At 44.2% G+C, this 24,367-nt stretch overlaps 1 pseudogene; it reads right to left on the reverse strand.

The window, feature by feature from the left end:
* LOC113880071 overlaps nt 1-23,926 on the reverse strand; it is a 62,718-nt pseudogene extending 38,792 nt beyond the window's left edge.
* Between the last annotated feature and the right edge of the window lie 441 nt (nt 23,927-24,367).

Here is a 24,367-nt window from a genome sequence, read left to right on the forward strand (position 1 = left end):
CTGAATCATTCCTCCAAGCCATACCATGCTCAATACTAAATTAACCTGAAACACATCTCCCCCAAGGTTCTGGGACCACCATGCCCCTTAGCTTTAACCAGGTACTACTGTTTTGCAATTCTGAGGAATTTTAGGAATTTGGGGGGCATGTTTCACCACTCTCACTTGGAAGATACTAAGGAATATCTAATAAGTTGGACATGATACTTCTCTCTCGTCACCCATTGTGAGAGTTCTTAGTAAATAAAGTAAAATAAAGAGCAATTTGATTGGTAAAGAAAATCCTACAGCAGGTGGAAAGGTGCAGATGCTGCATTAAGATCAAGGTCTTGTACAAGGTTCATGGGAGTACAGGATGTACAGATATTTGTAAACCTCATGGAAAAGAAACAAGGGTGGAGCAGAGTAGCCACTGGGCTTCAGGACCCCCTACTGATTAGCTGTGCACCTTCCTGCAGGTGTGATCACACTGGACCCTGGGAAGAGCGCTTCACACACCTTGAACTGTGAGGCTCCCCAGCAGGCTGGCCTGTGACCTCCTGGGCACCATCACCTTCTGCTGCTGCTTCCTGAACTGGCCACGTTTTCTCTCCTCTGCCTTCATCTCCTCTGCCTTTATCTCCTCATCTTTTGTGGGGTTTGCCAGTACCTTGTGGTCTGTGCTGGGCCAAGAAAGACGCACCTTTGCACTTCTGAACTCTACTGGCACCCTGAAGACACGTCATCCTTCCATGATCGGTAACTCTGGCCCTGATGGGAGAGAGCTGTGTTCACTCACCTCTGATGTACTCTCTTTTAGCTAAGAAGGAAATCCGTTCTAATCAATGCTTTTTAGGTGGCTGGATTTACCAAACAGAAATACACAATCCCAGTTAAAATTGAATTTTAGGGAAACAATAAAAAACTTTTTTTTTCTTCTTTGTTTTAGTAGAAGTCCATCTCCTGCAATACTTGGGATGTACTTATACTAAAAAATTATTCACTGAAACCAAATTTAACTAGATGTTCTTGTTTTTTACCTGACAGGCTTACTCCCAAGGTAAAGGGGTTCCCATTTTAGCTTCCCATCCTAGGAGTGGCACTTTGTCTTAGAAAGGAATGTATTTAGTCATCAAAATAAGGTCAGAATACCTACCTGCACGACAACATGACTTGTGACATATTGATCACATGTTGAAATGATAATATTTTTGTTTACTGGATTAAAAATATTTGAAAATTAATTTCATCTGCTTCTTTATGTTTTTAAATGTGGTTACTAGAAAATTTAAGGTATTATATGGAGCTTGAGTTTGTAGTCCATAGTACACTTCAACTGGACAGCTTTGGCCTAGAGCAAAAGCCATGCTGGGGGACCTAACAACCATCGGGCTGGGAGTGGGGCACCCTCTCCCCAGAAAGAGTTAGACTCTCCCCTTTGGTGTCGTTTGTGGCTGAATTGGTCGGGGCATACAGATTCCTAGTGTAGTTTGTCTTTACAAAGATTTTATTGTTTGAATTTTTCAGTTCTGACCAAATCTTGGTGGTTTTTGATTGACGAGAGACCAAAGGCCTGGAGTGCATTTACTGTTAAGTATATTTGTAGCAGGGTGCTTCCCAGGTGACTCTGGTGGTATAGAACCCATCTGCCAATTTAGGACACACAGAAGACTAGGGATAAAAGTTTGATCCCTAGGTCAGGAAGATCGCCTGGAGGAGGGCAAGACACCCACTCCAGTATTTTTGCATGGAGAATCCCATGGACAGAGAATCCTGGTGGGCTACAGTCCATGGGGATGCACTGAGTCAGACATGACTGAAATGACTGAGCACACACGTGTATTTGCAGTTGAATTATGACAGCAGATTGCGACACATGGAAGAAGCATGAAATGGGGGTTGGAAAAGGGGGTCTGGTTTTCTGGAAGCTGTACCGTGTTGTCCTTTTTACTCCTCTTTTTCTTCTTTTGGGTTTATGATTGCATACTGGTGGTGGCAAGACAACACTGACTGCATTTGCTAGAAGCAGGTGTCCCCATTAATTTAGATTTTAGAGACTGAAATTTAAGGAGGATGCATTATGCAATATGAAAGAAGGAAATGAAATTTCTTTGGCAACATTCACACTCTGAATCTATCTTGGGTTCGTGGGGTGGGTTTTTATGTAAGTCTTTATATATAAGTCTTATATAAGTAAGACAATATCTTAGGATCGTAGTTTAGTTGTAGGACTACAATTCTCCTTGATCATTCACTGCTTTCCTCTCCCTATCCCCTAACCTTCTGAAGTTCTTGGAAAGTCAAGAAACAGTAGTGAGAGCAAAGCAAATAAAAATGCAAGAGCTTTCAGAGGCCAAGGGCTTGGTCTCTGGTCAAATAACCTGACCTTTACTCAGTTCCATTTACAATCTCTCTTCTGGGAAGGCTTGGACAGTAAAAGAATCTGCCTGCAATGCAGGAGACGTGGGTTCGATCCCTGGGTTGGGAAGATCCCCTACTCCAGTATTCTTGCCTGGAGAATCCCCATAGATAGAGGAGCATGGAGGGCTACAGTTCATGAGGTCGCAAAGAGTCAGACATGACTGAGCAACTAAGCATAGCACACGCCAAGCACAGCAACTCGGAGAACCTGCTCTTGCTGCAGGATCCACCTTCTGTCCACTTCCACTTTTCCCTCCAGGTCTCACTACCTGCTGATCATGTTTGCCAGAGTGTCCCTCATAGGTGTCTTGTCACCAGTTTGAGGACATGACCTCCAAGATGTCAGGCCAGTGGGAAGTTGATGCCACATACCTTAGCAGCTGGCAGTCTGGCGCATCTGGTGATAATTTCATTAAGCTCAGCCCTCCCCCACCCTAGGTCTTCTTGTTGGCATTGTTGTTAATTTGAGGACTTCTATAGGACACGTGTGACACATGGCTCTTCAGTAAGAGGAGCTGATAGCCTTGGCTGGCAGAATGAGGCATGGGGCTGTGCTAGGTTCCATTTTCTGAGAAGGAGAACACCTCAATTTCATGAGGCCTTGAGCTCTCAGACCCAAAGGAGAGAAACCAAGGTTTAGAATTTGACAGGCACTGACTGGAAATCTGTGTGAGAAGGTGTTACTGCTGGCTGTGTCCTGTGTCTCATGCTGAGCACAGAAAAACTGATGCTTCTGAACTGTGGTGTTGGAGAAGACTCTTGAGAGTCCCTTGGACTACAAGAGATCCAACCAGTCCATCCTAAAGGAAATCAGTCCTGGGTGTTCATTGGAAGGACTGATGTTGAAGCTGAAACTCCACATTTTGGCCACCTGATGCGAAGAGCTGACTCATTTGAAAAGACCCTGATGTTGGGAAAGATTGAAGGCTGGAGGAAAAGGGGACGACAGAGGGTGAGATGGTTAGATGGCATCACTGACTCAATGGACATGCTTTGGGTAAACTCCAGGAGTTGGTGATGGACAGGGAGGCCTGGCATGCTGCGATTCATGGGGTCACAGAGTCAGATTCGACTGAGCGACTGAACTGACTGACTGACTGACTGACTGACCACACCATCATCGTGCACGGTCACTGGCCCTTGTTCAAGTCCAACAGGTCCAACTCCCCTTATCCCCTGGCAGCCTTATTCTACCTTGTTTTTGCAGTGGACTTATCTGGACATCTCACAGTGGAATCATAGATTATTTGTCCATTTCTGTTTAGCTTGTTTCACTTGGCATATGACTTCGAACTTTACTCAATTTGCAACACATGTCATAATGTCCTTAGTTGTTAAAAATAAATAGCACACAGGCTCACCATCATGTACAATCAGGGAATTACAAATTAAAATCGTGATATATCACACCACACCTCTTAGGACTGCTAAACTCCAAATATAAGATAATACTAATTGCTGGAGGGTGAGGAACAACAGCAATTCCTCATTGCTGGTGGAATGCATGTACAGCCCCCATGAGAGACAGTCTGGTAGTTTTCCCCAAAGCTCAATATGTCTCACCTTGGGATCCAACAATCATGCTTTCAGTATTTACGCAGTTGCTCTGAAATTCTATGTCCAAATGCAAACGAGGATGCAGTTTTGCACAGCAGTTCTATTCACAATGGCTACAAACTTGAAGAAATCAGGATATTTTCAGTAGATGAATGTGCAAGCAAATTGGTGTACACAGATATCAAGGGGACCAGAACACACCACCCCAAATTATGTCTGACATGAGTTAGTTTAGTTTAACTTAAAATAATAATAATAATAAATTCTGAGTAGAGGTTGCCCCCTATTTTGTTTTTAAATTGTGTTCATTTCTTTATGGCCATGCTGTGTCTTCGTTGCTTTGAGAGGGCTTTCTCTAGCTGTGGAGAGCTGGTTCTGCTCTTGTTGCAGAGCGTGGGCTCTAGGTGTGCAGGCTTCAGTAGGTTGTGGCGCCTGCATGTAGTAGTTGTGGCTCCCCAGCTCTAGAGCGCTGGCTCAGTAGTTGTGGTGCATGAGCTCAGCTGCTCTGAGGCATGTGGCATACTCCTGGATCAGGGATAGAACCTGTGTCCACCGCATTAGCAGGCAGATTTTTAGCAGCTAGCTCACCAGGGAAGACTGAGGTTGCCCTTTTGTGAGGTACATTTACATTTATTAGAGAAATCTCCATTTGTAAGGGTGTCCCCCTTTGAACCTAGGAGAGGAATAATTACATCTCAAGGAAGGAACACTTATCAGTGAAGAAGTCAGGACTTAAAATGCAAACAATCATCTGTTCATTTACTGTGCTTTGCATGATAACCTGCCATAAATGGCCTCTGCCTTCCCCTCAGGGTTTTTCTTCTGTTTGGAGTTGAAGAGCTATTTATGGTGAAGTCTTTGGTCATTTCAGGGAGTGACTCAGTTTTCCTTGGCATCTCCTCTCTATGCAAAAGGTATACATGTTCATTAAATTTCTTTCTCCTGATAATTTGTGTTTAATGATGGAGAAGGAGGGCTCAACCAAGAACCTGGAAGGGGAGAGGGAAATTTATTTTCCTCTATATACATGCAAAGGAATAACACTCAACAGTGAAAGGAATGAAACATCAACCCTTGAAAGACAGGGATAAATCTTAGATGCACATGGCTAAGTGAAAGAATCCAGTTGAAAAGGCTGCACCCAGTATGACCCCATTGTGACATTCTTGGAAAGGTAAAGCTACGTAGATGATAAGCAGATCACGGAGTGGGGGAATTGGAAGTGATCGTTTAGGATGGATACCTGTCAATATGCATTTGTCTATCTAAGCCTGTCACTTTATATAGCACAAAGGGTCAATCAGAATCTATTCAAATGTACTTATGCATTGTATAAGTAAGTCAGGATGGAATACCAAACACAACAGAATCTCAACATCACTCACTATTCTATCACTATTCAGTTCAGTTCAATTCAGTCACTCAGTCATGTCCGACTCTTGTGACCCCATGAATTGTTGGTGGGAATGTAAATTGACATAGCCACTTTGGGGGACAGTATGTAGGTTCCTTAAAAAAACTGAAAAGAGAACTACCATACCACCCAGTAATCCCACTGGGTTTGCTGAGACCACCATAATTCAAAAAGACATATGCAACGGTCATGTTCATTGCAGCCCTATTTACATAACTAGGACATGAAATCTGGAGAAGGAAATGGCAACCCACTCCAGTAATCTTGCCTGGAAAATCCCATGGACGGAGGAGCCTGTAGATTACAGTCCATGGGGACAGGAAGAGCTGGACAGGACTGACTGAGTTCACTTTCACTTTTCAGTTTCATGCATTGGAGGAGGAAATGGGAATCCACTCCAGTATTCTTGCCTGGAGAATCCCAGGGATGGGGGAACCTGGTGGGCTGCCGTCTATGGGGTTGCACAGAATCAGACACGACTGAAGTGACTTAGCAGCAGCAGGACATGGAATCAACCTAAATGTCCATCAGCTGAGAAATGGGTAAGGAAGAGTGCTACATATATACAGTGTAATATTATGTAGGCATTAAAGGAATGAAAGTGGGTCCTCTGAAGAAATGTGGATGGACGGTCAGTCATAAAGTGAAAATGAGACAGAAAAACAAAAACATATATTGTATCTTCATATATATTTATTCGTATATATGAATTTATACGTTTATCTGTCTATCTATAGGCTTCCATAGTAGCTCAGCTGGTAAAGAATCCTCCTGTAATGCCGGAGACCTGGTTCAATTCCTGGGTTGGCAATATCCCCTAAGAAAGGATAAGCTACCCATTCCACTATTGGTTGGGCTTCCCTTGTGGCTCAGACGGTAAAGAATCTTGCCTGCAATGTGGGAAACCTGAGTTTGATCCCTGGTTTGGGAAGGACATCCCTGGAAAAGGGCATGGCAACCCACTCTAGTATACTTGTGTGGAGATCCCCTTTGGCAGAGGAGCCTTGCAGGCAACAGAATGAACGGGATTGAGCAGCTAAGCACAGCGTATATGGAAAATGGTGCTGAGGCCCTTATCTCCAGAAGCCCACTAGAGGCACAGACACAGAGAAGGACCTTGACGACGCAGCAGGGGAGGGAGGAGGGGCAAACTGAGAGGCCAGCAGGGACAATGCATGCCCTGCTAGGATGTACGTTTCCTGTTGTTTCGTTTGTTTTTAAATTTCCTTTATTTATTTCTAATAATCCTCAGGTCTTTAACCAGACAGCTAGTGGAGAGCAGCTGTCTAATATACAGAGCTCAGCTTGGTGCTCTCCATTGACCTAAAGAAGAGGAATGAGGGGGTGGTGGGAAGCTCAAATGGGAGCAGATATATATGCACATATAAATGATTTACTTCATTGTACAGCAGAGAATAATGTAACATTGTAAAATGACTATAACACAATTTAAAAAAGAGAGAGAAAACAAATACGTGGCCCTGGTGCTACGACTCTGCACTCCCAAAGCAGGGAGCCCAGATTTGATTCATAGTCAGGGAACTTTATCCCACAAACTGCAACTGAGACCAAGCGTAGCCAAATTTTTTTAAAAAATGAAAAATTACGAATGCCACAGACAGCATAAAAAATAAATAGTATCCATATATTTCTGATAACGTTATAAAAAATGGGGACATTTCCTTTTCAGGAAAAGCCCTGACAGTTATTAGAAATAAATTAAGGAAATTTAAAAACAAACAAAAAGCAACAACAGAAAACCTATTATGCCAAACAAAAGAAGCCTGACACACATGCAAACACATGATCTGGTTTTTCTGAAATCCTAGACAATAGATCTAATCTCTCGAACCAGCAAATCATTGGCTGCCTGGTGTTGATCAAAGTGGTTGGGAAAAGGACAAGAGAAGATTTGTGGTGATGGAAACATTCTGTATCTTGCTTGTGGTGGCTGTACATGGGTGTATTTATCTGTCAGAAATCATAAAACTATACCCTTAAGTTTTATTGCATGTAGATTATACTAAGGTCATGAAACGATACTTAACATGATTTGTCACTAGAGAAATGCAAGTTAAAACCACAATGAGAAACTATCTTACATCTAAGATAGCTTCAATGTAAAGATCAGAAACAACAGAATATGACAAGAGTGCACAGGATTAACAAGTGATGGGAGAACGTGGAGACACTGGAACCCTGTATCTTGCTGGGGAGAATGGAAGATGATGTGGCCACTGTGGAAAAAAGTTCACACATTCCTCAAAAAGTTAAAATTGACCTATGAGCTGGCAAAACTGTTAGGGGAAGGACACTGATTGAAACCGCCCACCCTGGCCGGGCACCATAGTAACCATTTGCATGAGTTGTTTTATGACAGGAGATCCTGATAAGGAATACGGAACTCACCACCAACAGGAAGAGTTCGGGAGAGGTTAAAAGGAGACACTGTGTGTCCGTCCACTTCCCAGAATCCCTCTGGCTAGCATCCATCTTGGCTGAGCGATGCGTGCGCCACCAGGAAAGACTCTGAATTAGAATGATTGGCCAAAGACCACCCAGAAACTAATACCATCACCATAAACCCTGAGACTGCGAACCACATGGCAGCACAGTTCTCCTGGGTTCCCTTACAGTACTGCTCTCCACCCGGGTGCCCTTTCCCAATAAAATCTCTTGCTTTGTCAACACATGTGCCTCCTTGGACAATTCGTTTCTGAGTGTTAGACAAGAGCCCAGTTTCGGGCCCTGGAAGGGGTCTTCCTTCCTGAAACAAAACTACTCTAGGTCTAAACCCAAAAGAATTGCCAGTAGGGACTCCAACAGATACTTGTATACGAATATTCATACCAGCACCATTCACAACAGACAAAAGGGAGATGAAACCCAAACGTTCATCCATGGGCAATGGATAAGCAAATGCGTTACAAACACAGTTACCCCTCAAACGACACAGATTTGAACTGCACAGGTTCACTTACACCTGTATTTTTTTTCAATAAATATATACTATGGCATGTCCCATGGTTTTTGAATCCACAGACATTAAACCGAGGTTATAAAGGGCTGACTGTAAAGTGTACACAGATTTTTGACTACATGGAGGATCTTAATACTTTTTTGCTTTCAGAGAACTAATTTTGTAAAGGGAATGGTGCTCAGAGATATAACTTGATACTTTCATCTCCACCTGCCTACCTCCCATCTTCATTCTGAAGTCTAAGATGTGCCTCAGTATCAGCAGGGCCACAGCCATGACTTTCCCCCTCTACTCTGTTCCTGCAGGTGCACCCCCACCCCTCCCCCATAGTAGTCACTGCTTATTGTTTCTCAGGCCCAAACAACGATTCCATTCTTGGCTCCTTCCTTCCACCAGCTCCAGACATGAATTGAAGAAAATAAAGTTGATTCTGTCTTTGAGATATATCTAGTTCTACTCATACATGAGTACTTGCTTTATTACAGTACTAGTACCAGTGACTTCCCTGATAGCTCAGATGGTAAAGAATCTTCATGCCATGTAGGAGACCCAAGTTCGATTCCTGGCTTGGGAAGATCCGCTAGAGAAGGGATAGGCTACCCACTCCAGTATTCTGGCCTAGAGAATTCCATGGAGTGTACAGTCCAGGTGGCTGAAAAGAGTCAGACACGACTAAGTGACTTTCATTCATTCACTCACTGACTCAGTACCAGTGAGCAGGCACGAAGATTTAAAGTAAATGCTGCTTAGTTAACTGCCCATCTAGATGGAATAAAATCGATCCAACAAAAGTCAGTTCCAAGTGAATAGTGAACCTAAGTGGAAAGGAAAGAAAACCCGGTAGATGACATAGGGGAATATCTTTATGGCCACAGGTAGCCAAAAGTCCAAGGGCAGGAATTTGTGTCTGCTGCATTCATGCCGCATCTCCAGTATAGATGCCCAGTGTTTCCAGAGGGAATATAAAGGAAACTTCAACACCATCTGGAGGAAACTACACACATGCAAGCACTTGGGTCATTGTGAAGACACGCAGTGTTCTTAATGATCAGATTGAATGTCATATACATGTCACTTCTCATTAGTCTAACATCTAATGCAATCCTAATTAACAGCCATTCAGACTGATTTTCAGGATAAACTGATTCTAAGTTTCACATGAAAAATGAGCAAGAATACCTAGGAAAGCCTGAGGGGAAAAAGCCAGGTCCAGTGATGAGGTGTGATAAGGCCTACCAGGAGATAAGACAGATTTTAAAGCCAGGATTATTATCATTTTTTTGTTGTTGTTGAAGAATCCAGGCCACTACTGTTACAAGTTTCATTATTGGCTCGGATACCACTACATAAAACACTATTCCGAAGACTCTTGACTTGTCAGGTGCCTCCTGATTCAGAGATCGGGAGGGCCCTGGGAGGTGCAAACGGAGGTGGCAATCGCCTTAAATCAGAAAGTGGTGGATAAGTTTTTGGTTTGCGCAGAGGGGGAGGGGGATCGCCAGGGTGCCCGGCTGCAGTGCCCTATAAGCCCCCTCCTTTCTCAGGAAGTAGAGCACAGTCTCCCTCCTTTTCTTCATCAATGGCAGAAAAATATGATCTGCGCAGAAAGTGAAGACCCACCACCATCCACCACCATAGCCTCCCCCACAGGCCATCTAACAGCCTCATGACGGGGGTCCAGGACATTTCTAATCACATTCCACAGAGCAAAAGCATCTACAGGAACACTTTTTGGCCCACGTTTCTCTTTCCCTGTTCCGGAGATCTTTTAACTGTTTGGTGACTGAATCTTACGGATGGTCTGATTGGGGATGTTTCTCTTAAGCTCTTAGGAGCAATTTTACCTAAAAAAGACCAATCTTCATTAGAATGGTATCGGGCTGCTGCCTCTTTTAAATCTTTTTCATCTTGAGGTGAAGTATATTAATTATAAACAATTAACAAATTGTTTTTATTAATAATTTATAATTATGTATGCATTGTCATAAATAAACATATGTATTTATATAATTGTACATTTTAATTAATTAAAGTAATATATTGTAAATGTAAGTATTTACAATACATTTTTGTAATACTATTTATGTAATGTAAATAATTACAATGTAATTCATAGCTAATATTAAATATTAATCATATATAATGTATATGTATATACATAAGTATAATTAATATATATAATACATAATATAATAATGTAATAATAGCATTATTTAATAAATGTAATACATTTATATATTATATTACACAAACATTTATCAATATTAAAAATATATTATTTAATTACAAAATAATATTAATACATTTTAATAAATTAATGTAAATTATTTATATATTTTATTACTAAGTCATGTTGGCAATTAATGTAGTGGATTAACCAGATTCATGAGCAGGATCTAAAGCGTCTCTAATCATATTTCATAGAGAAAAGGTGTCAGTGGGGACCTTTTCTGGGCCATGTAAAGTGTAATAAGTTTTTAGGGGCTTCCCTACCTTTCCCCAGATATCTAGGTTAACAGTGCCCTCTTCTGTAAACCAAGGACAATGCTCTTGTACAAATGTAAAAAATATTGAACATTAGCTTTCTTAAACTTAATTCCTCTTTTGTTTAACAGTTGTAAGATTACTCCTATAAAGAGTTGTTGTTCTTTTGACTCATTGTTACCCGTGTCAGAAAATTATCATTTTTACCTCTTTGTCGAAAAGATTTTTACTTCCCACTGTTTTTTACTTTACCTATTTTATGCAGGGGGGTCTGTGCCATCCTGAGTGGGGTCCTAGCCGTCCGAAAAACTGTACAATGGGGGAGACTTACCTTCAGGACCCTGTTTTGGGTGCCACTTAGCGGGGTCCAGCCCCAGTTGGATCCAGGGATTCCCTCAGGAGAATGGCATTGGCAAATAGAGAAAGTAAAGAAGATAGATAAAAGGGGAAAAAATAGGTTTAATCTTCCTTGGTTTACACAGAAAGCCAATAAAGTTCCTGACACAGAACTTGTTCTGTTCACAGAGTCCACAGGCGCCCTCTCAGGTGGTGTTAGGATGCAGGATGCCCTCTCCCCGGTGAAGACACAGGGCGCCTTCCCGATTGGGTCTTAGAAGCCCAGGCAAAAAGTGAACAGATAGCCCCTGTGTTTTAAGTAGTCATCCTAAAAAAAGAACGGAGAGAAAAAAATAGTGAAAAGGAAAAAAAAAAAAAAAAATGACACAGGGAGACCAAGCTCTGATGAAGCTGGGTCTGTAGCTTTATTTTCAAAAGGAGCTTTTGTACCCTAAGTTACACATTTCCAGAAGTGAAAGATACAGAGTTATATAGAGTCAGCTCAACATTACATCAGTTTCAGCTTTATCAAAAGCAGGACATTTTTTGCATAGCTTTTTATAAACAAGGGTCTTATGTTGTGCACACCATTTTCTGGCCCTGCGGCCTGTTAACATTTTGTAACTTTTTCTTGATAAAGGTTGGTCACCCAGAAAACCTGTTTTCCCTTTATCTTTTTAGTCTGCAGTCCCCCTCAAGAAACAGAGATACATTCTTATGGAACAAAGGCACAGTGGGTTACAACAAAAAAAGAACTTGCTAACTCAAGGGTTTTATGTTGCTAATGCCAAGGCTACTGCTTGTTTTTCTTGCATACCAACTATTTTTGTTAATGTACTCCCAGGCGCACATTGGGTAAAGGACAAGGAAACTTGGCAGCAAACATTGGCTCAACAATGCAGTATTATTTTAATAAAGCTTTTTTATCACTTGAAGGTTATGCTTGGGGTGTTGTGAACAATCATGTGCATTAGTTGTAAGAATGTGGATAAACCTGCCAAACAAGCTAAAATAGTAACAGAGGGGTTAAAGTAAAAATGTTCCTTTCAAGCCCAGGAGACTTAGTAACTAGACCCCTAAGTTGATTTGTTTCAGAAAAACGTGGTCAGGGATAGCCCCTTATAAATGTCAAAAAGTTGGTGAAAAGCATAATATAATAAACAGTAGACAGACAGATTTTAGTTTTGGGGTAGATGCTGGAGCAGATCCAGGGAATCGCTGGAGTCCTGTTCCTCCTTTGTCTGTCAGGTCCTCTCCACATGACGTTTGTCATGGTTGGGATCTCTTGTGGTGGCTCCTGACATATATCAGAAGCTTGCTCTATCTCTTTTATACTTTAATAAAACTTTATTACATAAAAAGCTCTGAGCAATCAAGCCTCATCACTGGCCCTGGATCGAATTCCTTTCCTCCAGAGGCCAAGAATCCTGGCATCTGTCACAGCTCATCGCAGCAACATTTCAATACTGAAGAGATCCTCCAAGAACTAAGAGTCTTTTAATAGTACAAAGCCATAGATTACAAAATGAAAATACATATGACCTCCCCTAATTTGTGCAGCTTCACAGGTGCCATTATGTGGGCCAGGAAGATCCCCTGGAGGAGGGCATGGCAATCCACTCCATTGTTCTTGCCTGGAGAATACCTGGACAGAGGAGACTGGCAGGCTACAGCACATAGGGTTGCACAGAGTGGGACACGAATGAAGTGACTTTACATTCACACACCTTAATTTGTCAAGAAATAGCTGGAGTAACAGCAAATTTAGCCTTGGTGTACAGAATGAAGCAGGGCAAAGACTAATAGAGTTTTGCCAGGAGAACACATTGGTCATAACAAACACCCTCTTCCAACAACACAAGAGAAGACTCTACACATAGACATCACCAGATGGTCAACACCGCAATCAGACAGATTATACTCTTTGCAGCCAAAGATAGAGAAGCTCTATACAGTCAGCAAAAACAAGACTGGAAGCTGACTGTGGCTCAGATCATGAATTCTTTATTGCTAAATTCAGACTTCTATTGAAGAAAGTGGGGAAAACTACTAGACAATTCAGGTATGACCTAAATCAAATCCCTTACAATTATGTAGTGGAAGTGATAAAGAGATTCAAGGGAATAAATCTGATAGAGTGCCTGAAGAACTATGGGTGGAAGTTGGTGACATTGTACAGGAAGCAGTAATCAAGACCATCCCCCCAGAAAAAGAAATGCAAAAAAGGCAAAATGGTTTTCTGAGGAGGCCACACAAATAGCTGTGAAAAGAAGAGAAGCAAAAGGCAAAGGAGAAAAGGAAAGATATACCCATTTGAATGCAGAGTCCCAAAGAATAGCAAGGAGAGATAAGAAAGCCTTCCTCAGTGATCAATCCAAAGAAATAGAGGAAAGCAATAGAATGGGAAAGACTAGAGATCTCTCCAAGAAAATTATAGACACCAAGGGAACTTTTCCTGCAAAGATAGCACAATAAAGGACAGACATGGCATGGACCTAACAAAAGCAGAAGATACTAAGAAGAGGTGGCAAGAATACACAGAAGAACTGTACAAAAAAGATCTTCACAACCAAGATATTCACGATGGTGTGATCACTCACCTAGAGCCAGATATTCTGGAATGTGAAGTCAAGTGGGCCTTAGGAAGCATCACTACGAACAAAGCTAGTGGAGGTGATGGAATTCCAGTTGAGCTATTTCAAATCCTGAAAGACAATGCTGTGAAAGTGCTGAACTCAATATGCCAGCAAATTTGGAAAACTCAGCAGTGGCCACCAGACTGGAAAAGGTCCATTTTCATTCCAATCCCAAAGAAAGGCAATGCCAAAGAATGCTCAAACTACTGCACAATTGCATTCATCTCACAAGGTAGCAAAGTAATGCTCAAAATTCTCCAAGGCAGGTTTCAATAGTATGTGAACTATGAACTTCCAGATGTTCAAGCTGGATTTAGAAAAGGCAGAGGAATCAGAGATCAAATTTCCAACATACATTGGGTCATTGAAAAAGCAAGAGACTTACAGAAAAGCACATACTTCTGCTTAATTGACTACACCAGAGCCTTTGACTGTGTGTATCACACACAAAAAAAACCTGTAGAAAATTCATCGAGAGATGGGAATACCAGACCACCTGACCTGCCTCCTAAGAAATTTGTATGCAGGTCAAGAAGCAACAGTTAGAACTGGATATGGAACAACAGACTGGTTCAAAATCGGGAAAGGAGTAAGTCAAGGCTGTATATTATCGTCTTCCTTATTTAACTTATATCCAGAGTACATCATGAGAAATGCTGGACTGGATGAAGAAAAAGCTAGAATCAAGATTATCAGGAGAAATATTAATAACCTCAGATATGCAGATGACACCACCCTTATGGCAGAAAGCCACGAGGACCTTGATGAAGAGCCTCTTGATGAAGGTGAAAAAGAGTGAAAAAGATGGCTTGAAACTGAACATTAAAGAAAAAAACTAAGATCATTATTTTGCCATCAAAGGTCCACCTACTTAAAGAAACAGATTTTCCAGTAGTCATGTACAGATGTGAAGTTGGACCGTGAAGAAGGCTGAGCATCAAAGAATTGATGCTTTTCAACTGAGGTGCTGGAAAAGACTCTTGAGAGTCCTCTGGACTGTATGGCAATCAAACCAATGAATCCTAAAGGAAATCAGTCTTGAATATTCATTGGAAGGACTGATGCTGAAGCTGAAGATTCAATACTTGGGCACCTGATGTGAAGAACACACTCCTTGGAAAAGATCCTGATGCTGGGAAAGAGCAAAGGCAGGAGGAGAAGGTGCAACAGAGGACGTGATGGTTGGATGGCATCACTGACTCGATGGACATGAGTTTGAGCAACTTCTGGGAAATAGTGAAGGACAGGGAAGCCTGGCATGCTGCAGTCCATGGGGTCACAAAGGGTCAGGCACGACTGAGCAACTGTACAACAGCAATTATTACAAAGAATTCAAGTGATGCTGCATGTAAAGAAAAATATGTGAAAGCCTATCTCCACTGGCTTTTTTTCCAAAATGAGTTTTCTCACCTTTTGCTTTATAAATTGAATTCATTTTACCCCCTTAATCCAGACTCAAGATTCTGTTTGTATACTGGGAAATTCCTCCACCAACATGTGTGTAAGCTGATCCCCTTTAAAGTCTGCTTGTTTCTGAGTGTAAATCTGCTTGCTCCCCAAGCCCCTGTGACGAGTTATGTCTGGTGACAGTAAGGTCCACCAGGTGCTCTGCCAAAGAGAAGCGTTGGGAGTGACCTTTGACAAGTGAAGTCCCTGCCTCCCTCTGCACCTGCCCCTCTGCTCTGGTGATGCTTAAGAGCCCACCAGAGGTGGCCATGGGAGGGGACCGCCTCGGGAACCAGAACACAGGCCGCTCACGTCGTGGCTCCCTGGTGTTTTAAAAGAAAGACCGTACTTGCTCTTGAAGTTTCTGAGTTTTTGTTTTTCCTGTATTAGGCAATGCAGAGATTAAAAATGAAGAGCACAATAAACACTTATCAGATACCATGGATAAGCTTCTATCCAAATCAGATGAGAAGCTTCAGCTTCATCTGAAGGAGAGAATGGCTGCTTTGGAGGATAAGGTGAGCCAGCCCCACGGCCTCTTTAGAAAGAGGTGCATCTGGCCTGGCCTGGCCTGGTCTGTGTGTGGGGGGGGGGAAATCTCCAGGATAGGAGTTGGAAAACTCTTCCCATAGAGGGCCCCAGAGTGAATGTCTTTACTGGTATGAATAATTGAGTAGCAGCATTTCATCCTAGTGAATAAGCGTGACAGCATCCACAGGCAGTGTGTAAAGGAACAGACATAGATGTGTGCCTGCAACCTTTACAGAAAGCATCAGAGAGCCGGATCCACTGATGGCCCCAGTGTTACCAGCCACCATGCTAGAACTTTCTTCTAGGTTCACACTTACCTTTTCGTTTCTTTCTTAGAAGTTTATTTCTGGGGCTTTGCTGGCAGTCCAGTGACTGAGAGTCTGCCTTGCAAGGTCAGGGACGCAGGTTCGATGGCTGGTTGGGGAGCTAAGATCCCATAGACCACGTGGCAACCATGACAAAGGAATCCCGCATGATGCAGCTAAGCTAAAGCCTGACACAGTCAAATCAGTAAGTTTAGTTCAGGATCTTTTACATAATGTGATAGAAAAGACTGAATCAACTAAAAGCAAGTATTCTCATATTCCAACTCCAGCGTTGTCTCTTTTCATTTCCTTTGAAAAATGGCTGAGAACCTCCACCAGAGCAGCTCAGTGGGCAACACTCTGGTTCAGGTTCGGTGAAAACCTATCCCAGCTGCACCAGTGCCCTAAAGACAAGGCCCAGAACCTTCCCTGAGGTTGGCGTTTGGGCAACGCTTGTCTGAGAGAGACCAATGGTCACTACAAGTTCTGTGGCATGTTTTTCCCCCACAAAACCCAAGATGAAACACACACCTCACTAGAGACCACACAGTGTGGTCCCCTCACTTCACCCTGACCTGTGGGCTGTCCCTGAGGTGGGGATAGTTTTGTCTCAGGTTTGAATTTGGCATGTGAAACCTGCGCCAGTTTCCTGAGTGACCACTGAACTGCAAAAAGCTAAAAGCAAGTATAAAGCAGTTTCACTTCTCCTGGCCTCCTTGTATCTAAGTGATCAGTCAGGGAAGGAGGAGATTGTCTGTGTACAAGTTCGTGTTAAAAGTTGTCATCCATCCTCGTGCCAGCACTTCACTCTGGGCGCGAGGTCCGCCACTCATCCCGAGGTGCTTTATGTTTTCAGACAGAAGAGTAGCCATCCCGCAGTCCATGCAATGTCTGTAAGAACTGACACTAAAGCTGTTTGTATCTTTTTCAGAATGCTCTCCTATGGGAAGATGAAAATGCTAAAAAGCAATTAGAAGAAATGCAAAACAACAAGCTACTTAAATCTCTAAATCGTTTAGAAATTTGTTAAGAGCTGAATTGAGCTGGGTTTGTTGTTCCAGTCACTAAAGATGCTTAGCAGACATCGAGTTACATTTTCCTTAGGGCTAATCCACTGCTGTAACACGTATAGCATATCTGGTTTTGAACACTGAATGTGTTTGCATTATAGATGGATTTAGACTGTGTGGCCATTGTGTGTGGTTCAGAATTCTGAGTAATCCTTTCTGGGTTCACCCGAAAGCTGAGACAAAGCGTGAGCCTTTCACGTGGACTGTGCTGTCCATTAGAAAGATAATATGAGCCACATATGCAATCTAAACTTTCCTAAAAACCAACAGGCTATTTGACGTCCTTTTTTCACTGCAAGTCTTGAAATCCTGTGTGATTTCCACATCGAGGTTTGCACCAGCCTGTCTCACGTGCTCAGGGGCTGCACGAGGCGAGTGACTGCCGTGGCCAACAGCACACAGCTGCCAGGTTGAGTCAAGTGACTCAGAAACTTGGCCCGTTTGACTTGTTTTACCCCGTGAAGAAGTGAAGTGGGGTGTAGAGGAATGAATGTGAGGGATGCCCAGGAATGCAAGTGAGCTCCATGGATACAGTTTAAAGCAATGAGAGGATCGAGGGCAATAGAGTGAGTCCTACCCCCCTACCCGAACCCCCACCCCAAGTCCAGCTTCTCTCTACAGACTTCATCATTGTTAATGGCTTGCCATGTTTCCTCCAGAAGCTTTTATACACCTGAGATGGAACTTCTTATTCACTATGGTTTATAGGGTTTAATATTGTTCCGAGTGCTTCTATTTGCTATGGGACACTTAGAGAATATTTTCTCAGAATTAAAATATTCAGAGTTGATAACTACTCCTGTAACCTGTTCTGAACATTTTGGTGCAAGTCATTTTACATCCTGAAAGCAAGCAGTGCAGGCTGTGTCATTTGCTGTTTCATAGCACCAGCTGATTCTAAACCTGGAAACCCTGAGAGCCGAACTGGACCAGACAAGGCTACGAGGGGCTCCCTTCCACCACGGGCCGGCCACTCCCCCGAGCAGCTCCCCTCAGCGCTGTCGAGTGTGACAAGGGCCTGTCTGGTGTGTGGACAGTATGACTGGGTGTCTGTAGCTTGGCCAGTGAGAGAGAAGAGACAAACATTGTTCCTTAGGGTCAAACTTGGTACCACGGAGTGGTAGTCCCAGGATTGACAACACTCAAAAACACAGGTGGAGATTTGGAACTGGGGGGGGGGGGGGGGAGGGGGGGGGCGACCAGTTGATATTTGGATGTATTCATTTGAGGGGCCTGACAGACTGTGACACTGCTATTTCTTAAGAGTCACAGAAGGTTAATAACCTGTAGTCTTTTTTACATGAATGGAGACTGAGACATGACTTTTCGTTGACTATGGTGGGAGGAATCACCTGGCTTGTGAATGAGGCAAGCAGATCAAAGTGTAACACAACTGGGCGCAGATTTCTCAAGCCTAGTTCTTCTAAAGCAGAGTTACACCACGTGTATGAAACGCTCAAACCAGGACCAGAACTTGCTGCTGGTACAACTCCTGTGGCCCAGTTTAAAATCCATTTCAGTTCCCTCCCTGGTCATTAGGTAACCAATGTGGGCAAAGTCCTAACATTAAAAGTGAAAGGTCTGAAAAACGCTTTTTCCAGAATTCTGTACGTATTAAACTCTGCCACCTAATCTCCTGTTGCCAAAGAGTAGTGTGAATAGCTGATATAAACCTGTGCAAATATTTCTGTTTTGAGTTCTCACACAGAATTACTCATACCAAGCTACTAAACAAGGACACTTGCTGTACCACATGTTGGAGGGGTTCTCTCTGAGACGGTCTCATGGGGGAGGGGTGGGCAGGGTGGGCGCTGTCTGTCTGTGAACAGAGGAGAGGTGAGGCTCACAGGAGGAGGCCTGAACCCCCAGCACCCTTCTGTTTTCACAGTGACCGTTAAGGTAGTTTCTCATAAATCATGACACCCGCAGACACGACCGCCAGAAACATCATGATTCCACATGGTTACACAACTTGGGCCTGAGGATCTGAGGGTGAGCAAATGCCACTCAACTTGTCTGACTGCCGGTATCACTGTCACACATCCCTTCAAGGAGCGGAACCTCAGAAAACTAGAGAAGATGGCCAGGCAAGCTGCCTCAGCAGAGCCCACACAGCATGCTCCCATCTCTCTGGGAGAACGGGCTCCACAGATGTCACCAGACTCGCCTGAGTAAATCAGAAGGAAATTTCAGCATCATCAGGAACACATTTGACAAAGGGAGTTGCGGGGTGGGGGGGAGGGGGGGGCGAGGGGGAGAATGAACTGGGAGACTCGGGTTGACATATATACAGCACTGATACTACACATAAAGTCAACGAGTAAGGACCTAGTGCACAGCACAGGGAAGTCTACTCAGTGCTCTGTGGTGAAGTAAATGGGCAGGAACTCTAAAAGAGAGGGAGATACATAGATAGATAGATAGATAGATAGATAGATGTCTGATTCACTTTGCTGTATAGCAGAAATTGACACAGCAGTGTAAAGCAACTATACACCAATAAGTAAATGAATGGATGAATGAATTTTTTAAAAAGGAATACACTGGGCACCCTAGAACTTGTAGAAATGAGGAGTCCACACCCAGGGTGCAGCACAGCGCCAGGGCTGCCCTAATGTTGGTTCACTGCCAACGGACCGCCTGGACCAGGCCTCTTCTACCCCAGAGATCTCAATGCAAAGGCGGGGAGGCAGCCAGTTGCGGTCTCGCTGGAGCTCTGCTCTTGCTCACACAGCCATGCCAAGGCTGTGATCACCGGGAGAACAAGAGACCCACAGTCCACCTCAGGACAACAGACACAGCCACCGTCACTCACTTCACGGACATCCCACTGCAGTTTCCTGTTAACGTCCTCGGACTTGAGGAGGTCCTTCCTGGCAGTGTCCAGGTCCTCCTTCAGCTCTGTCACGTGGGCAGAGAGGGCTGCCAGGTGCTTCTCCATCTGGCTCTGCTCCTGCTTGTCTATGACTTCCTGGAGGTCAATCACCTTAGCCAGGTCTTCCTCGTGGCTTAGAGGGTCTCTAAGGGGGAAAGGAAGCCTTAGACACCCTTGTTTTGAGAGGGAGGGAACACAGCACTTCTGGGCAATTGGTGAGGTCAAAACTGCCTTCTGCACTCTGGGAGCTCACAAGACCCTCACCACCACTCAGACCTACATGGTATGCTGGTGAGAGGTCCCGACAGCCCCACACAGACTGGATGGTAAGACAAGAACCAGACAGAGAGCGAGACCAAGGACTTGCCTTCCCATTGGCGCTTGGCATGTTTTCTTGCTCATGATTTACACCAAGCACCCCGTGTGTTAGTATCTTTTCCTGGTTATTCTCCTCTTTAAGAATCATCTGCTAAAACCAAAAAATTGAATCAGAGTAAAGAAATAAGTAAAGACAGCAAAACACCTGGAAAAATTCAAGTCTAAACTGAAAACGCAACATAAAAAGAAAATACATGGTGATGCTATCCATCCCGAATACCACCAGGTGATTAGAGTCAGAATTTGTCTTCTGCTGGAAAAAGGGGTACTTAAGAGATCCTGAAGCTCTGAGCCACAAGTCTGGTTTACTAGTCATTAAAATAACCCAGGAGGGTGGGTCCTCAATCAGAATGACAAATAACATCTGATGCCTACCACTACAGCTTTCATTCTTTTTTAAAATGAAAGGATTCAAATGGCAAACCCTTCACGGAAATTACACAATGACTGATCAAACTTACCTCTTTATGTGTGGCACCTAATTCTTCTAACAAACTACACCTTTCGAGTGCTACTCGTAATCGCGCTCTCAACTCAAGTAAGAGGGGCCGAGTCACTGTGTGTTGATGTGTGTATATACGTTAGTACACTTCTTAGTGTGTACTCACCCTAATACATGGATACTGTCACAGAACACCTATAATGTCTCTCATTGATCTTAACGTTAAGAAAATCTGGTTGTTAATAGCTTTAAATTCTATGTTTGAGAGAACAAAATGTTATCCTAAATTAATTCTATTACCCAGTTTTTAACTGCAAGTTGATATACAGAATATAATAAATCTTGAGACCTTCATGCCAACTAATACTTTTTAACTGGGGGTTTCCCAGGTGGCTCAGTAGTAAAGACTCTGCCTGCCAATGCAAGAGGGCAGGTTCGATCCCTGGGTCGGGAAGATTGCCTGGAGTAGAAGATGGACACCCACTCCAGTATTCATGCCTGGGAAGCCCCATGAAAAGAGGAGCGTGGTGGGCTACAGTCCACAGGGTTGCAAAGATTCGGACATGACTGAGCATGTATGCAGGCAACGCTTTTTAACCATATAAAACTCTGACTTCTTACAGAAAAAAAATGTATATACAAGAATTCAAGAAGCTCAAAAGTCAACTAGTTACATAAATAGGTGCATCATCCACCTAACAAGGCAGCAAGTGTACAAATCCAGGACGGCTGGGTGGCTGGTACCTTCTCGTCCAGAGCCTTGTGGTGCTCAAACAGCCATTTCAGCACCCTGAGCACCTACACCTCGCTGGTCATGCCGGCTGGGTACTGCGCCTGATGCTTGCCCACCATCATCCGGAGGGATGGTACATACCGGGAAACCAGGCACTCCAGGTGCTCCAGCAGCAGCTGCAGGGCAGGGCCAAAGGAACACCTTCAACCTCATGCTCGAATTCAGGGCCGACAACTCCTCTCAGCCTCATGCTATAGCCGGAAACATACTAAGGCATGTCAGAATCCCGCCAGGTCAGTCTAAAGTTAGAGTGGACTTCCCCAGGGGCCCAATAGGTAAGACTCCACACTTCTGCAGGGGACACAGGTTTTAATCCCTATTCAGGGAACTAAGATCCCACACAAAGTGTAGTGTGGACAAAAATCTAAGTTAAGAGTACTCCCCCCTCAAATATACTAGAAATAAATTACTGCTGCTACTGTTGCTGCTAAGTCGCTTCAGTCATGTCCGACTCTGTGCGATCCCATGATCTGCAGCCTACCAGGCTTCCCCTCCCTGGGATTCTCCAGGCAAGAACAATGGAGTGGGTTGCCATTTCCTTCTCCAATGCATGAAAGGAAAAAGTGAAAGTGAAGTCACTCAGTAACGTCCGACTCTTCGCGACCCCATGGTCTGCAGCTTACCAGGCTCCTCCATCCATGGGATTTTCCAGGCAAGAATACTGGAGTGGGGTGTCATTGCCTTCTCCAACACTACATTAGCTCTCATCATAAATTTGAAGCAAGGTATGAGAACCCCGAACTGATCCACCCTTGTCTGCTCAGTGGGAATATGTGAAAAATGACTTGAAAATCAGATAAAGTTTAAAGACAGCAACATGGAGGCTAGCGGAGACCCCCGTGGGGCAAATGTCAACACGTGAGAATCCCCCTACTGACCATGGTGTTGCTTCTTTCGGCTTTTAGCTGAGCGATTTCATCTTCTCTTTTAAGAAGCTGCTCCTTGTACCTTTTGAGGTCTTCACTAGGAGTTGGAAACTCCTAGAAAACAGTTAAAGGAGAAACTAAATGCAAACATAAATTAAAAAGAGAGCGAGACTGTGAAGACTGACCCTGTCAAGTCTCTCCAGGCACCACACAAAGGATCTTCTTGACCTCCAGAGAAGAGGGGGTCCACTGACCCCAAGCCCACACAGACCACCACAACTCAGACCGGCCTTCGGCCTCCACCTTGACCTGGCAGGCATGCGGCGGGAGAGAACCCGGAATCCAAGCCTGCCTTCTCAAGACCCAGGGACGTCTGAGAAGCATTCCAAAACATAAGCCTAAAAACAAAGTGGATAAAGAGATTCTTAAAAGATACACAGACCAATGACCTAGAGCCACTGGGGAGAGTGAAGAATAAAGGGAAGGTCTACAAGGCCACCAAGCTTTGGAGTGTTCCTCTGGGAGAAAGGCAGATGGCACCCCAAGGCCATCTGTTAGCCTGACTCCACAGAAGCCACCCAGTCATTCAATCAACTGGTTAAAATGTTAAATTTATGTTATATGTAGTTTACCACAATTTGCATGCATGCAGGGCCATCCACGTGGTGAACTTGCTCAAACTGAACCACACGGAGTCTTTTGTTCTTCTCTTTTTCTTTGCAGAAATTAAAAAATCCTGGGCTACGTATCCCTTACTACATACTGAGTGATCAGCACCCAGAACAGTGCCCAGCACTTGTAAGAGGCATGTAGTAGACATGTGTAGCTATGAGGGTGTATGTCATACACGTAAGCAGTAGGTACCCGTCATTAAAATACTGCAAGCACTGGTCTGTGCTTTGTAAGATGGCAGACATTAACGGGCTTAGCCTTTCTACTTCAAGGACTGACTCTCTAGCTTGATCCTCATGCCCCAGAGACTCCTCCAGCCAGTATATCCTTTCTTTGGAAGAAGGGAGACATTAAGGGGCTTAGCCTTTCTGCTTCGAGGACTGACTGGATAGCTCCGTCCACGTGCCCCAGTGACTCCTCCAGCCAGTGTTTCCCTTCTTGAGGGGCCTCCGCCCATCCTCCATGCAGCACCTGCACAACCTCTTACAAGGTAAACTGCTGGGGTCGATCCTGCCCACTAAGGCCGAAACACCCTGGCTGGCAGGGCCCACAGCCATGCTAACAAAATGAAACACAACCCCAATGCTTCGCCGGGTGAGGGCCAATCTGACGGGCCCAGCCCCTGGCTGCTCTCACCTCAGGCCACTCTGCTTCCAGGACGTGGGCCGAGGCCACGTTCTTCCTTGTCTTGGCCTTTGCCTTGGGGTTGCAGCACTGGAATAACGCCCACAGGCGGGCCATTCTGCGACCCATCCTCACAGATGGGGGCAGCCCCCCACTCGGGGGCAACCGTTGTTTCACGGTAGGATACCTCAGCTCCTGACCTATCACCACCGATCTCACACGACAACCACCACTATTCACACTATGACCACCGCTCTCACACACATCTGTCACACACACCGCTCTCACACTATGACCACTGCTCTCACACTATGATCACCAGCACCGCTGTCTCAAGGAGAAATGGCACGAAGGCTCTGCCTCCACCACGTCTCCCAGGAACCCGAAACCGGAACGCTCTCAGTCACAAGGGGCTCCGTAGTAACAGGGGGGCTGGGCTCAGGCCCACCGTCAAGGGTGCAGAGAGGGGGGAGGGGCTGCCAAAAAGATGACAAGTAAGCGTGGGGTGCGGGAGAAGAAAGGCTGTGCCCACAGCTCAGGCCCCCTGTCAAACATGAG

This window comes from Bos indicus x Bos taurus, chromosome 21 (assembly GCF_003369695.1).
Source record: "Bos indicus x Bos taurus breed Angus x Brahman F1 hybrid chromosome 21, Bos_hybrid_MaternalHap_v2.0, whole genome shotgun sequence".
Classification (NCBI taxonomy): Eukaryota; Metazoa; Chordata; class Mammalia; order Artiodactyla; family Bovidae; genus Bos; species Bos indicus x Bos taurus.